General features: G+C 39.0%; 1 protein-coding gene across 5 annotated transcripts in view; it reads right to left on the bottom strand.

Moving 5' to 3' along the window:
• Positions 1-13,893, bottom strand: part of nfatc1 (nuclear factor of activated T cells 1) — a 281,481-nt gene that overhangs the window by 137,237 nt on the left and 130,351 nt on the right. The gene's annotated exons all lie outside the window — the stretch shown is intronic.

Below are 13,893 nucleotides of genomic sequence, written 5' to 3'. Positions count from 1 at the left end.
AGCATAACTTCTATGGTGCACCTATCCTTCACTCAATACATTCTGGTGGATAAATAACCCTTTTTTTATTTAGCCAATTCTCAGAAGTTTTAGATTTTTATTTGCAGAAGTCAAGAGAATATCTCTTTAAAATTAACTCTGTAAATAGGCTTGTTTTGCTGTTTATTTCATTGGTAGTGAAATATACTTGATTGATTTAAATCCCCTTCGATTCATCCCACCTCTAACAGATTGATATACAGTGATGTTATTAGACAGACCACAGGAATAGGGAAAATTGTCTTGCAGCACAACAAAAAAAACGACTAGAATTTAAATGAAATGGGGAAAAGCCATTGATGTATTCAAAAATCAAATAATTTAAATCTTCACTGATTGTAAATCACTACAATGCGAAAATACAATTGCTGTTAGAGGATTAAGACAGGATGTGTGTTCTTTTTGGCACCATGCCCTAATTCATTATTCTCTTCAATGATCACTTTTTAAAATAGATACTGAGGTGTCCAAAAGACCAGGTTCTGGAGTAAACATTGCCCCGAGATTAACAAGTGGCTTTCAATTCCCAACCGTACAATCCAGGCTCTAGTGTTGAGTAACGTAGGGCTCTACTACCTAAAGATCTCAGACTAAATTATTGTACCCAACACAAACAGAAATTGCTGGAGAATCTCAGCAGATCCTACATCAGCTATGGAGAGAAAACAGTTAACATATCGAATCCTATGATCTTTTATACCCTTTATTTGTACCTGCTGGCAGCAGCCACAATCTGAATAAGCTTCTCTATACTTGGCTAATTTCAATATCTGCACTGGCAACACTGGTCTATAATTTGGGTGTGAATAATAGTTGGAATTGTATGCATCAACAATGGAATTTCTGCCATTCACTGCTGGCAGGGGGAGGCTCCGTGCCAGCAGCCCAGAAGGACCAAATGATTTTCTTAGCTTGTGCCCACACATTTTTATGCTGCACAATGTTTTACTCTGTATATACAGCTGCTGTAAGGCGAGGGAGTGATCCAAAGTAATGCGCCAAACTTTGTGGTGGTGGTGGTGAAACTATCAATGCTCACCATCACTACTCCACTGAAATTTACAGTTGCCGTCAGTGAGTCTACGTAGCTCCAGAGGATGCTGTGTTCAGGCACTCCTAAATGGCATTCAATTATAAATCACTGAATCGATGAAAACCTGCACTCGTACACTGCTAGGCTCATTGCAAATACTTCTAAAACAAACAGGAAAACACTGTTTGATAGTGCCAGTCTGAACTACAGGATCTGAAAAGTTGCTTTCTTTATCTTCGTTTCAATTCCTTTTTGATTCTTCGCTGCTGACACAAGTTAATTTGCACATCACAGCACTCTTCTATTTACTGATTGAGAATACATCCTTTCAGTGACTTTGTCGACTGGAAATTTGCACAGAAATGAGAGTGGAAGACAACTAGGTATTACTGGAGTCTTCCTTGTACTTCTGTACAAGAGAGAGAGATTTTTATTGGATGCTTCCTGTTTGCGAGCCCCTCTGCTGCATGAGCCCCATACACAAGCGACCATTAGCCACCTAATCAAGAGCCAACCAGAACATTGCTGTCGAGCAGTTCTCTCTTAGTTCAAAACCCATCAGCTCCACAGTATTCACTTCTGTTCTCACTGTTCCAGGAACATGCAACATCATATGCAACTCAAAACCAGTTAACATATTTTTTAAAACTGCAGCCATTCCTTTGCATAGTCTCTTTGGTTAAACAGTATTTTTAGCTCACAGTTCAAATATAAAACAAAATTTGGTCTTTATAATTTAAAATTTTCAATTAAATGTAACACTAAAATGCTTTGAACTTTACTGATTTTTGCTCTATAAGAATACTTCAATGTGATTGACTGATTACACTGTTTGCATTCCTCATTGTTGCTGATATCTGGAGGTCTCATTAACAGTTTAAACTTTCAGAGGGAAAGGGAAATCCATGCTGCAGTGATCACGAGGTCTTAGTGGACAGAGTTCTTCAAGGTCAAGGTCAAATATTGCTATTTTTTAACTGACCACAAAATCCTATTCAATCAAATAAAACTTCGGGAAACAACCTTACTTCAAATGCTGAAATGTCACAACATCAAAATCATTAAGTCTGTTGCATATCCTCGTGAAGAGTTTAAGAGTTTAGAGTCAACCTGGAGTCAAAGTCTGATCAGGTCATAGAAAACAGCGAGATGAAGGGACTGACTGCACTCATTGAAACTACAAAAAATGCAATCCCCATATCAATCGAGACGAGAGCCTCAGGGTTTGTCCCCACCATCTTCGATCATACAGTCAGCTTTTAAAACTTCTTGAGTTAATTTCAATATTCACAACATTTTGTTTTGTTACCTGCTTTAGGCTTTAATCATGTAGAGAGGGCCTCTGTACTTGTTTATAACACTGCATGGGCAGAAATATCTCTGTTTCAGAGGCACAGTCAGCCTGTAAACAGGGTACTAAATGACAGTGAGGACTGTAGATGCTGGAGATTAGAGTCAAAGGTGTGGTGCTGGAAAAGCACAGCAGATCAGGCAGCATCCGAGGAGCAGGAAAATCAAAGTTTCGGGCAAAAGCCTTTCTTCAGGAATGAGGGCTGATTCCTGATGAAGGGCTTTTGTCCTAAATGTCGAATCACCAGCTCCTCGGATGCTGCCTGACCTGCTGTGCTTTTCCAGCACCACAGTCTCGACTGTAAACAGAGTACTGTCTGTCTGGAATCCTTACTCCACTGATTTGAAACAGTGGCTACACCAGGAATGCAGCAGATTAACTCAAGCTTTACAAATGCCATTGTTTTCTTACAGACTCACCACCATACCCCCACCACCACAAACTGCTGGTAGGTAACTTTACATACTTCTAATTCATTAACAATTATAACAATAGAACAATTATAGGCTCAGTCAAAAGGTGCAAATTCTATCATTTTGGTCATGATTTGGAGATGCCAGTGTTGGACTGAAGTGCACAAAGTTAAAAATCACAACACCAGGTTATAGTCCAACAGGTTTAATTGGAAGCACACTAGCTTTCGGAGCGGAGCATTGCTCCGAAAGCTAGTGTGCTTCCAATTAAACCTGTTGGACTATAACCTGGTGTTGTGTGATTTTTAATTCTATCATTTTAGCTAATCTTGGTGTTCTCAGCATTACAAGAGACCCTATTTCGAAATCCAAAAACCATCTTAACTCCAACATTTTAACATGGCCTACAAGAAAGCTGCAAATTCTTTGCAATCATGAGGAAATTCTGGTTTCCTGTGATTCATGCCGGTATTTTACTATTTTTAAAATTTGGAATCAATTACAAAGAGCCATTTGTTTTAATTCAATTCATGATTTAGAGCAGCCTTTTCTATTATAATACCTTGTTCTGTGGGAACAGGAACATTTAGACATTTTCTGAACAAAGTCAAGTTCTAATTATTGACAATGGACTTGTCATAAAAGAAGAAAACTACCTCTGTGTGGCAGCTTCAAACTAACATTGGCTACTACTACAAGTACAACAGCACTGAGTCAATAAAGCAGATTACATGGGCAATTCACTGGAAGTTGTTTTTTTTTAATTTTAAGAGATTCAACTAGGATGATACACCATCCACAAAATCCATTTTATCTGCAAGGCAATAAAATGCAGCTGATGGACTGAAGACAAGGATGACATCTACCACAAATTTTGAACACACAAAACATGAGTAAAAGTCCCACATGTACTGTCCTGAATACATCTATGTAAAGTGCCATAAGGTCTTCTATTGATGAATCAGCTAATTTAATGTCATCCATCCCCTGTTCAAAGGCGCATTTTTATCAAAAACTGAAAACTCCACTCTTTGAAGCATGGATTATATAAATTTTTAAGCCTTGAGTCAAAGAGGTCAATTTTCAAGACTTGATCTCTCCAAAAGACTTTTGATTTTCTTTCTCTGTCAATTCATCTTTCACGGAAGTTTTTATAAGGTTTTATTTACAGTTGTCAATTCAGGACATCTCCAGACAAAATAACACATGATCTCAAAGAAAACATCTTGGGAAATAGGCACCTATCCAATGCCCCAGCTCAGCCCCACTGAATACAACATGCTTGGTTAAATAAAGCAAGAATCCTGAAATAGAGAGTCAAGTAAAACTCTACCTTTTCCAGAAGCTTAGGATTATGTAATGCATGAAGTGACGCAAACTTGCTGCCAGTCGGTGATAATGATTATTTGATAAAAATGAAAATAAGACTTCCCTACCAAAATAAAACACAAAAGAACTATGGATGCTGGAAAGCTGAAACAAACAGTGCTGGAGAAATCCTCCGCAGGCCTGACAATAGTTCTGACGAAGGATCACTAGACTCGAAAGATTAGCTGTGTTTTTCTCTCTTCAGATGCTGCCAGCCCTGCTGTGTTTCTCCAGCACTTTTTATTTTTGTTTCATATTTCTTACCTAAGAGCAGTCATGGCCATATTGTAAATCGAATACAAGTTAGTGCTGCATAACATTGATACAGTATTGTAAACATTGCACTTACATTGAATACATTTCTAAAAAAATACAATATTTTCTGGATGTTCTGTTGTCACAGACAATCACAGACTAAGTTCCATATTAGAATGCCTTGGGAATGTTTCAAATCAAAAGAAAGGAAGGATGATTTTAATAAAAGGTACAACAAAACTTCTACCTTTCATTGCTTAATGTATATCTCTCACTGACCAATAAGTTGCATTATCGAGCTCAGGAATGGGCCTTCATCTGACCACCAAACCATACTGAAATAACTCCACAGAAATCGGTGTCCCTTCACCTAGTCACCCTTTATTTATACATGGAGAGTCCTTGACACTGACCCAGATCTCTCAGAGCCAGGTCTCAAAGTGAACACGGTGTCTGACACTCCCAGCTTTTCTTTTAATATAACCTATGTTTTTTCTAATCAACCTATTCAGAGATGTTAGTGCACACATAAGATGTTTAACATAGTGGTGTACAGCACAGAAACAGACCCTTCCATTCAACCATCCATGCTGACCAGATATCCCACCCAATCTAGTCCAATCTGCCAGCACCTGGCCCATATCCCTCCAACCCCTTCCTATTCAGATACCCATCCAAATGCCTTTTAAATGTTGCAATTGTACCAGCCTCCACCGCTTCCTCAGGCAGCTCATTCCATACACGTACCACACTCTGCGTGAAAAAGTTGCCCGTTAGGTCCCTTTTAAATCTTTCCCATCTCACCCTAAACCTATGCCCTCTAGTTCTGGACTCCCTGACCCCTGGAAAAAGACCTTGTCTATTTATCCTATCCTTGCCCCTCATGATTTTGTAAACCTCTATAAGGTCACCCCTTAGCATCTGACGCTCCAGGGAAAACAGCCCCAACCTTTTCAGCCTCTCCCTGTAGCTCAAACCCCCCCAACCCTGGCAACATCCTTGTAAATCTTTTCAGAACCATTTCAAGTTTCACAACGTCTTTCCGATAGAAAGGAGACCAGAATTGCATGCAATATTCCAACAGTGAATAACCAATGTCCTGTACAGCTGCAACATGACCTTCCAACTCCTGAACTCAATACTCTGACCGATAAAGGAAAGCATACCAAATGCCTTCTTCACTATTCTATCTACCTGCGACTCAACTTTCATGAGCTATGAACCTGCACTCCAAGGTCACTCTGTTCAGCAACACTCCCTAGGACCTTACCATTAAGTGTATAAGTTCTGCTAAGATTTGCTTTCTCAAAATGCAGCATCTCACATTTATCTGGTTTAAACTCATAATCATTCTTAACTGGCAATTTATTCATGCCTAGCAAGAAACTCATTATGTCACTTGTCGAAAGCATAAAAGATAGAACGAGATCTCCTGAAGTTGAGATAGGCCTCACTGGAGTTCTTGTCTGATTTTGCCATATAACTTTCCATAGATCACTTCATTCAGACCCTGTCTAGAGATTGTCTTTCTTACTTCCATTTGCTTTGTTTTCAAAGAGAGAATGAGTTAAACTTTGAAGCAAACAACTTCTAACTATCTCACCAGAATTATCACCTATGACTTGATAGTTTAAAAGATGCTAATTACCAACAGTTGTCAGACAGGGATGGGGTCAGTGGTGGAGCAGGGATGAGGAACAGATGTGTGGGGATTCTCTGACTTGAGCTTGGTGGAAGCCACAGGGAAATAGTGTAAACAACTGCAATGAGTTTTAATTTGTTACTGCATCAAAGTGTGATGCTAATGTACAACAGGAAGTGTACTCAGGCACACTGAGGGATGTTTTTAAGACAAACACACACAATCCTTCTTTTGAAATCTCTCTGTGGCCTTGCCCCAGCTTTTGTAACTTAGTTTAGATCTACCATCTCAGATCTTTAACTCTCTAATTTTAGTTGCTCATGTATCCTCAATATCCATGTTCTCAGTTCCGAAATTCCTTCCCTAAACCTTTCTGCCTTCCTATAAGGCATCCTTAAAGTCTATCTCTTTGACCAAACCTTTGGTTACTTGTCCTAATATTTCTATGTAGTTCTGTATTAATTTTTTGGTTGGCTTCTGTGAAGTGCCTTGGAATTTTATATTGTCAAAGGTGTTACATAAATACAAATCCTCATTATTCCTTCATGTAACATTTGTGGGGGGCCATGTCATGGCTTACTTACTTTAGAAAAAAAGCTCAAATACAATGTGCATTTGGGGTCCTACATTATACACAAGTCCTGATGCTAATTTTAAGACATGAATGTGCTGCATATGTATCATACATGATTTGCCCTTTGCTGTATGGCCTAACCTGTGGGTCTTTAATATTGGTTCCAGACCCCCTACCCTGAAACTTCTCCAAAATGTATTTTAGGCCCAGAGGGACGAGATCATTTCTGTGTTAGTTCCCTGCTGCAGTCACCCAGTTTACTACCTGCTTCCATCCATTGAGTCTACTCGGAGTGCTGGGCGAATGTTCACAGCAAACAAAGCTAAACATTCTGGCTCTCAGAATGGCTCAGGCCTCAGTGAGGACATCAGAATGGAAGCATGATTACAGTGAAATCACCATTAACATTAGTCACATAAGTCAGATTTATGCTGCTTCATAAGGATGCTCGCATTTTGCCAAATTAATAAAAATTGTATGATATTCCTGCTAATGCAAAGGTGTGGCTAATTAATGATACAAAGATGAACAAAATGACACAAAATGTGAATTAGTTCAAATGGTAATTGCTATTCAATTAAGTAAAGTTTTTCTTAGGGTGTAGCTGTCAATGAAAGAGTGGAGAAAATGTGATGGCCTGGAATTTCAGACGCAAGTTCAGCCTGTTTTAGATCATAAATGGAGCATGATTAAATTGTACCAGATTGCAATTCACAAAAAATTGGAAGTTTTTGGATGATAGATTAATAGAAGGAAGCAATTTGGATCAAGAAAAACTTTAATTATGATTGACAATGATTAAAACAAAATCTTTTTAAAAATTACCTGGTTTTCTTTGTAATTCCAAATTCTGTCCCATAACAACTCAAAGATGAACTCCCAAAGTAGAGGAGTCCGTTGTCATACACAGTATGTTGTTAAGAGCAGCAAGACAACGGAGCTCTGACAATACTTTTTCAAACCCTTTGAATGTCATAATTGCATTGTGAACTGAAGAATGGTTCAGCTTTGTTCCAGAGTGAAGGGAAGCATAAAATAATCAGGTGTTCAGTAATATCAACAAGGTCTATAATAGACTTCAAAGATAAAGAGAATGGGCAGATGGAGTTTAAAATGGATATGTAAGTTAATAGATTTTAGGATGAAAAACAAGAAAGAGACATAACAGTCCTGTAAGATTTGTATGAACAGGGAGATCAAGGATTCAAATACATCATTCCCTGACATTGTAAATGCTGTGGGTTAAAGCCTTTAACCACGCTTTTGCTTTTCAAAGGCAGGGGTGTACAATACAAGAGGAAATAAGTAATTAAAAAGTGTGCAAATCAGTGGTTAGGTCATGGGTTAGAGTACTTTGTGCAGTTTTATTCCCCTTTCCCTACTAAGAGCCGGCAATGTAGATTCACCAGGAGATACTAGGAATAGGAAACTTTAGTTATGAAGAGAGATTAGTACTGTTCAAGTGATTAGAGAAAGGCTATTTCCTCTGGTTGTGAGTTCCAAAGCAATTTAAAATAGTCACTACAATATTGAGAAAAGGACATATGAGAACATATTTATGCTTTTTGCAGAAGGTTATTGGGCCATTAGATGGTCAACCACAGAGTCAGAGTTTTTAAAATGAAAATATTTGAATAAATATTTTCAGGAGAGGGGATATAGGCCCACGAGGCATTGTGGCTGTAAGGATAATTTGGATGGTTGTTACAAAATTGGCAGGGGCAGAATGGCCTTGATTGCTACAATACTCTATAGTTCAACTTTGTGCTTCATTTTAGAATACCTCTCCTCCTATTTATGTCCAAATAACACTTCTTTTGGTGACTGAAAAGTTAATTAAGAAGTTTACAATTTTTGTTCCACCAGCAAGGTGTCTCACTGGCCAAGCAATGAGTAACTCTTAAAACATTTTTTCCAGTGCTGACCCAATGGAAAATTGAACGTATATTTTGTTCACTCTGAAGCTGTGCCCGTTCCAAGGTGTCTGGGTGGACGTTTTCTCATTTTTGGAACAAGCAACAGCGGTACTGAAGTGGTAACAGCTACCGTACATATTCGTATTAAAGTTGAGTTTCTAAGGCTAAATGTTTAGTCAAATTTTAGGGGCCAACTTTGCAGTGTAACATTTTAAAATCCACCCTCACTCATCACCATCACAAAGTTGGCAGGTCAGAAACTGTACCAATCAACCCAACCCACAATAAAAGCCAAACATATGTGTGAAGATACCCAGAGCCTTCATCAGTACACTACTCTGTGATCTCGAGTGGCTTTGTACCAAGGCAAGCTTGACTTCAGCATCAAGTGGGTGATAAGTAGAAGGTGTTTGAATTCTTTAGATGAAAGTCTGAGGTCTACAGATAATCCAAATATATGAAAATAATTTTCTTTGGACAAATGCAAAGGCAAATTTTAAATTTTTAAACAACCATTACTTCAATATACATGGTTGAAAAATGTGTTGCTGGAAAAGCACAGCAGGTCAGGCAGCATCCAAGGAGCAGGAGAACCGACGTTTCGGGCATAAGCCCTTCTTCAGGAATCCCGAAACGTCGATTCTCCTGCTCTTTGGATGCTGCCTGACCTACTGCGCTTTTCCAGCAACACATTTTTCATCTCTGATCTCCAGCATCTGCAGTCCTCATTTTCTCCTAGTTCAATATATATGGTACTTGCTTTCAGTGCATTAGCATATAGTTACTGTCAAAATGCATTCTTACAAAACACAAGTGGTAGGATAAAAGGGAAAAATAGTACTTATGTTAGTTTCATTGCTGCTCATAAGGTCATAGAATTAAGTGTTCCAAGCAGCATGTTGACTATAGCGCCAACTGAGTATGTGTTTGCTGTAATGGGGCAAAAGGAATGGACTGTATAAAATCCTCCCTTCTATTCAAATCAAGAGAATGAAAATTTCTGCAGAAGTCTATTAAGTTCATGTGGCACCCAAACAAACAACTGCCCAATTGTTGAAGATGGCAATTTGGCTTATTTTGTTCTTCTGGTACTGACAGACATTCAAGAGTTGTACTGACGTAATGTGTTAACAAAACTGATGTCAGGTTTGGGGGACCAAGACAGTAAGTCCGAGGATTAATTGGGATTACAGGTTAGGGATGCAGTCTGGAGGTCAGCAAGGGCCTGCTGTGTGACGGACATTTGAGCAAAGGAGTAGGGTCAAAGCAAGTGCCTGATTGTAGAAGGGGGAGTATGAAGGAGGCACCATCTCCCAGCTGTACTTGAGGCCTGAGCATGCTATCCTGCCAGGCTTCCAAATGCTGACTTCTAGTTGACTGTGAAGGTTAGACAATGGCTTTCTATCACGAGCAGGGAGATAGGAAGATAGGTGAGAAAGCAAGGAAGTCTCTTTTATGAACTTTACATCCCAGCCCTCTCCTACCTGCTCACAGGCATTAAAATTCTTCCCATGGAATCAGTATTGTGCTTTCACTTCCTGCAATTCTCCTTCAGGTTTTTAAGGACTTGTATGAATTTAAAGAAGTTACAGGTGAAAGGATTTGCAAAGATTTACAGTCGGAGTGGGAAGGGACGGGAAACATACATTGCCACTCAGCTTGATTGCTATCTAAAGTGACAGAAGGGAATGGAGGAAAATCTAACCCCCTCCCAAATAAACCAGCAGGTTTGGTTTGGCTGGAAAGTGACAATGATAGAGCTGTGAATCCTGATCCTAATCTGCTCCCAGTCAGTTCACTTCAAATTTTAAGAGTTTGAGAGCAGGATTTGAGTGACCAATCATTCCTCGGGAGATAGGTTGGCAATTTAACTATTATAATGAGGCTGGAAGCCTTCTATTCAGTCAATGTTTTAAATTTAACCTTGGCCTGTTGAGTTTTCTAGGCCTCTGAAATCACAGTGGCTGGAGGTAATAGTCGTCCTTGACATGCTAAATCCAGATCTCCTGTTTGCCAGTGCCACATGAGGTAGCAATCCTGCCTAACCCAATTCTTCTTGTTTCCTCTATAAATGATCTGCTCCAGCATCCTCACCACCAACCCTGGTCTCTACTCTATGACCCACGCCACCCCTGTACCCCCAGCCTTTCTGACGCCTCTCTTTCCTGTCTCTACTCTCAGACTATGCCTTTGTGTCAAAGGCTAATGCACAGAATTGCAGAGTTAACTCAACATGGAAAAAGGTCATTCAACCCATCATGTCCATGCTAAATCCCTCTCTGCAGTAATCCAATTCAACCCATTCCTCCACTTTATACCCATTACCGTGCAAGTTTACTTCCCACTCGAGACAAACCAATTTTTATTTGAAATCATTGATTATTTACGCTCAACTCAAGGTAATATCCAGGTCTATCTGCATGTCAATGACGTGACTATTATGATAGGAAAATTGAAATAATGTCATCCTATATACCTTTCCAAAATTTCTGTCAGAGCAACCTGCTGTCACCCTGCATTGCTACACAGAATGAGCAAAGTATATTTACATTTTAAAAAGGAACAGAAAGGCCATGCAATCAATCATTCTCTTTAAAACAAAACGTGACAGATAGCACACTCAGGCCACCTGCTAAAGCCATTCTGTTTACTTCTCCCCCCAGGCACTTTAACCAAATGAAACACAAGAGTCAGCTGAAACTATTCAAAATACTCTGGACTCTAGGAATTGAGTAGGTGAAAATGTAACTTGCTTCCCCTTCTGCCAGTGTTCCAGTCATGCTGAAAATATAGGCTATAGGCCTCACCTCTGTTTAATGTGAGGACATTTAAACTGAGACTTCAGCAGTATTGTGGGGTGATTTAATCAATGTAAAATAACCATGTGCTGGAGGATATGTGCTAAAGCTGCTGCATAAAATAGAGTTACGGATCAAATTTAGAGATTATATCAGAACTCAGATGGTGTAATTAAGAGACTGTTACCATCAGGAAAGACTGAACATGCCAGGCATCTAGGTTAAATAACAGCAGAGTGGTTACCTAAAAAAAGTCTTCAATAATAAAGAAGGCAATCAACTGGAAAATTATAGTGAAACTGTTTCCATTTGTGACAATGCCCAAAACTAGTATCATTGCGATGCTCACTAATACATCCAACAGAGAATTCTGGAGAAACCTCACTGGAAACCACCAGAAAGTGGTTAACATGTAGTATTTGCAAGCACATTAAGTGGTTTAGGCTAATAACAAATGTATTTAGGGGTACTTAAGGTAACTCAATGAAGGTAAATGAATAGAAGGTTACTTTGATCATTGTATAGAGTGGGACATGCCTTATATGAAGCTTAAATATCACAGCACAGACCAAATGGTCTGTTTCGGGACTGTTGCTTGTATGCAATATGTCATACCAAGTACCCAGTAGAAATTAAGCTGGTCTTCAAGGCCACAGCTGACCTCATTACTTCCTGGGCCTTTCATGGACAAAAGAGCTAATCTCAAGAATGCAGCTACTGTGACTGCTTTTGACATTAACTCAGCACTTGACTGAATTTGACACCAAATCTTACCCACCATCTATACTTGTCTGAAGGAGGACAGTTCCAACAGCCACAAGAAGATCAACCCCATTCAGAGCAAAACAAACCACGTGCTTGGCACCGTATTCACCAATTTAAACACTCATTCTCTCTACCACTAGTGGCAGCAGTACACATGTTGCACAAGATCTCCAGCAGCAACTGACCACAGCGTCTTTAATGTATCTTCCAAACACACCTAGAAGGACAGGGCAATAGATGCATAGGAACACCAACACCTAGAAGTTACCCTTCAAGTCATACTCCACCTTGGTATGGAAATATATCACTGTTTGTTCATTGTTGCACAGACAAAATCCTGGAACTCTGTCCTAAGAGCATTGTGCGTCTACTGATGGACTCCTGTGATCCAAAAAGGCAGCTCACCAACCCCTCTTAAAGGCAATTAAGGAAAGGCAACAGATGCTGATCTTGCCAGCAATGCACATCCCAAGAAAGAATAAAATTAAATTTGGGTTGATACTAATGGAGTGGAAATTGAACAGAGCATCAAACCAAGCACCAAGCGAAGTGTTCAAGGGCTCCTTCGATCTCCTAAACAATTTTTAAACCGTCCCTGCAATTAAATGAAGTGTTTAAAGGGAGAGCTTCCATGTGGGCCCTCTAAATATTTATATTTCAATCAATAGACAAGGAGCTCTGTGCATGTTAGTAGCAATCTGTAAAGAGCATTCTCTCTCTCTTCCAAACTGACAGTGGTTGTGCTCTATAAACACAACTAAGCAGATTTATTCCGGAGCATGAGCTTGAAAGGTCAAAGGTCAGTTTTCTTATTTTATGTGCTGTGCTCTTGTATAAGGTTACTGTTATTGCTCTTTGATTAACAGTGTAGAATCAAACTGATGATGAGACTCCCAACAGTAACAAATGTACAGGCGCTGAAAGAAGTTTATACAGAGTTTGGATTTGAAACCAAAACCAATATTGCATCATCCAAACAGCAATCATTTCCAAATTAGTTAAGAGGATCTGACTGCTCATGCTGTAATAGGTCAGCAGTCTCAAAACTGTTCCAGACATTATAAGTTTATATATATATATATATAGAGAGAGAGAGAGAGTGCTCACAGTCCCATGACCAGTGCTGTTTTACGGGAAGTATCACAAAAACCACAAGTAATGGTGGGACTATATCAAGTACACTGTGCCGACCACAAATCCTCTGTCACATGGTTATACACATCACCCCAGTTGCAAAATCAACTTCCATAATATATTCATTTCTTTATTTAAAGAGATATCAAATGCACTGTAGATTATTTTTAACTTGCTTCACACTAATCCAAATCACAAATGCATTCACAGATATTATGGTTCTAAGTTTGAGAAATGCACCATACCATGCTATACTCATGAAACTGTATGTAAAATGTAACACATGAATAAAGATTAAGTTTGTTTTGCATGTATTGTATTACTACAATAGTCACTTCAGTTGCCTTCTTTAACCATTCACTTTCAAGAATGTAAGGAGCATGACTTTTTAAAAAATTCTTTGCAAAGAAGTTCAAACCCTAATTCTTCCACTTCATGCCAGCATAGCTAAGAATGTGAACATTGCATTAATTAGGGAACTGCCAGTTAAACTCAAATGTCTGGCCACCTCTATTCAGTAGTACATCATTGCATAACCATTACAGCTCACTAAAAAAATTCAGAATTTTAGTTTACAACATCTGATATTGATGCACGTTGTGAGC

Source organism: Hemiscyllium ocellatum, chromosome 4 (assembly GCF_020745735.1).
Source record: "Hemiscyllium ocellatum isolate sHemOce1 chromosome 4, sHemOce1.pat.X.cur, whole genome shotgun sequence".
NCBI lineage: Eukaryota > Metazoa > Chordata > Chondrichthyes > Orectolobiformes > Hemiscylliidae > Hemiscyllium > Hemiscyllium ocellatum.
The sequence above is the reverse complement of the archived record's forward strand: the minus strand, read 5'-3'. Positions and strand labels throughout refer to the sequence as shown.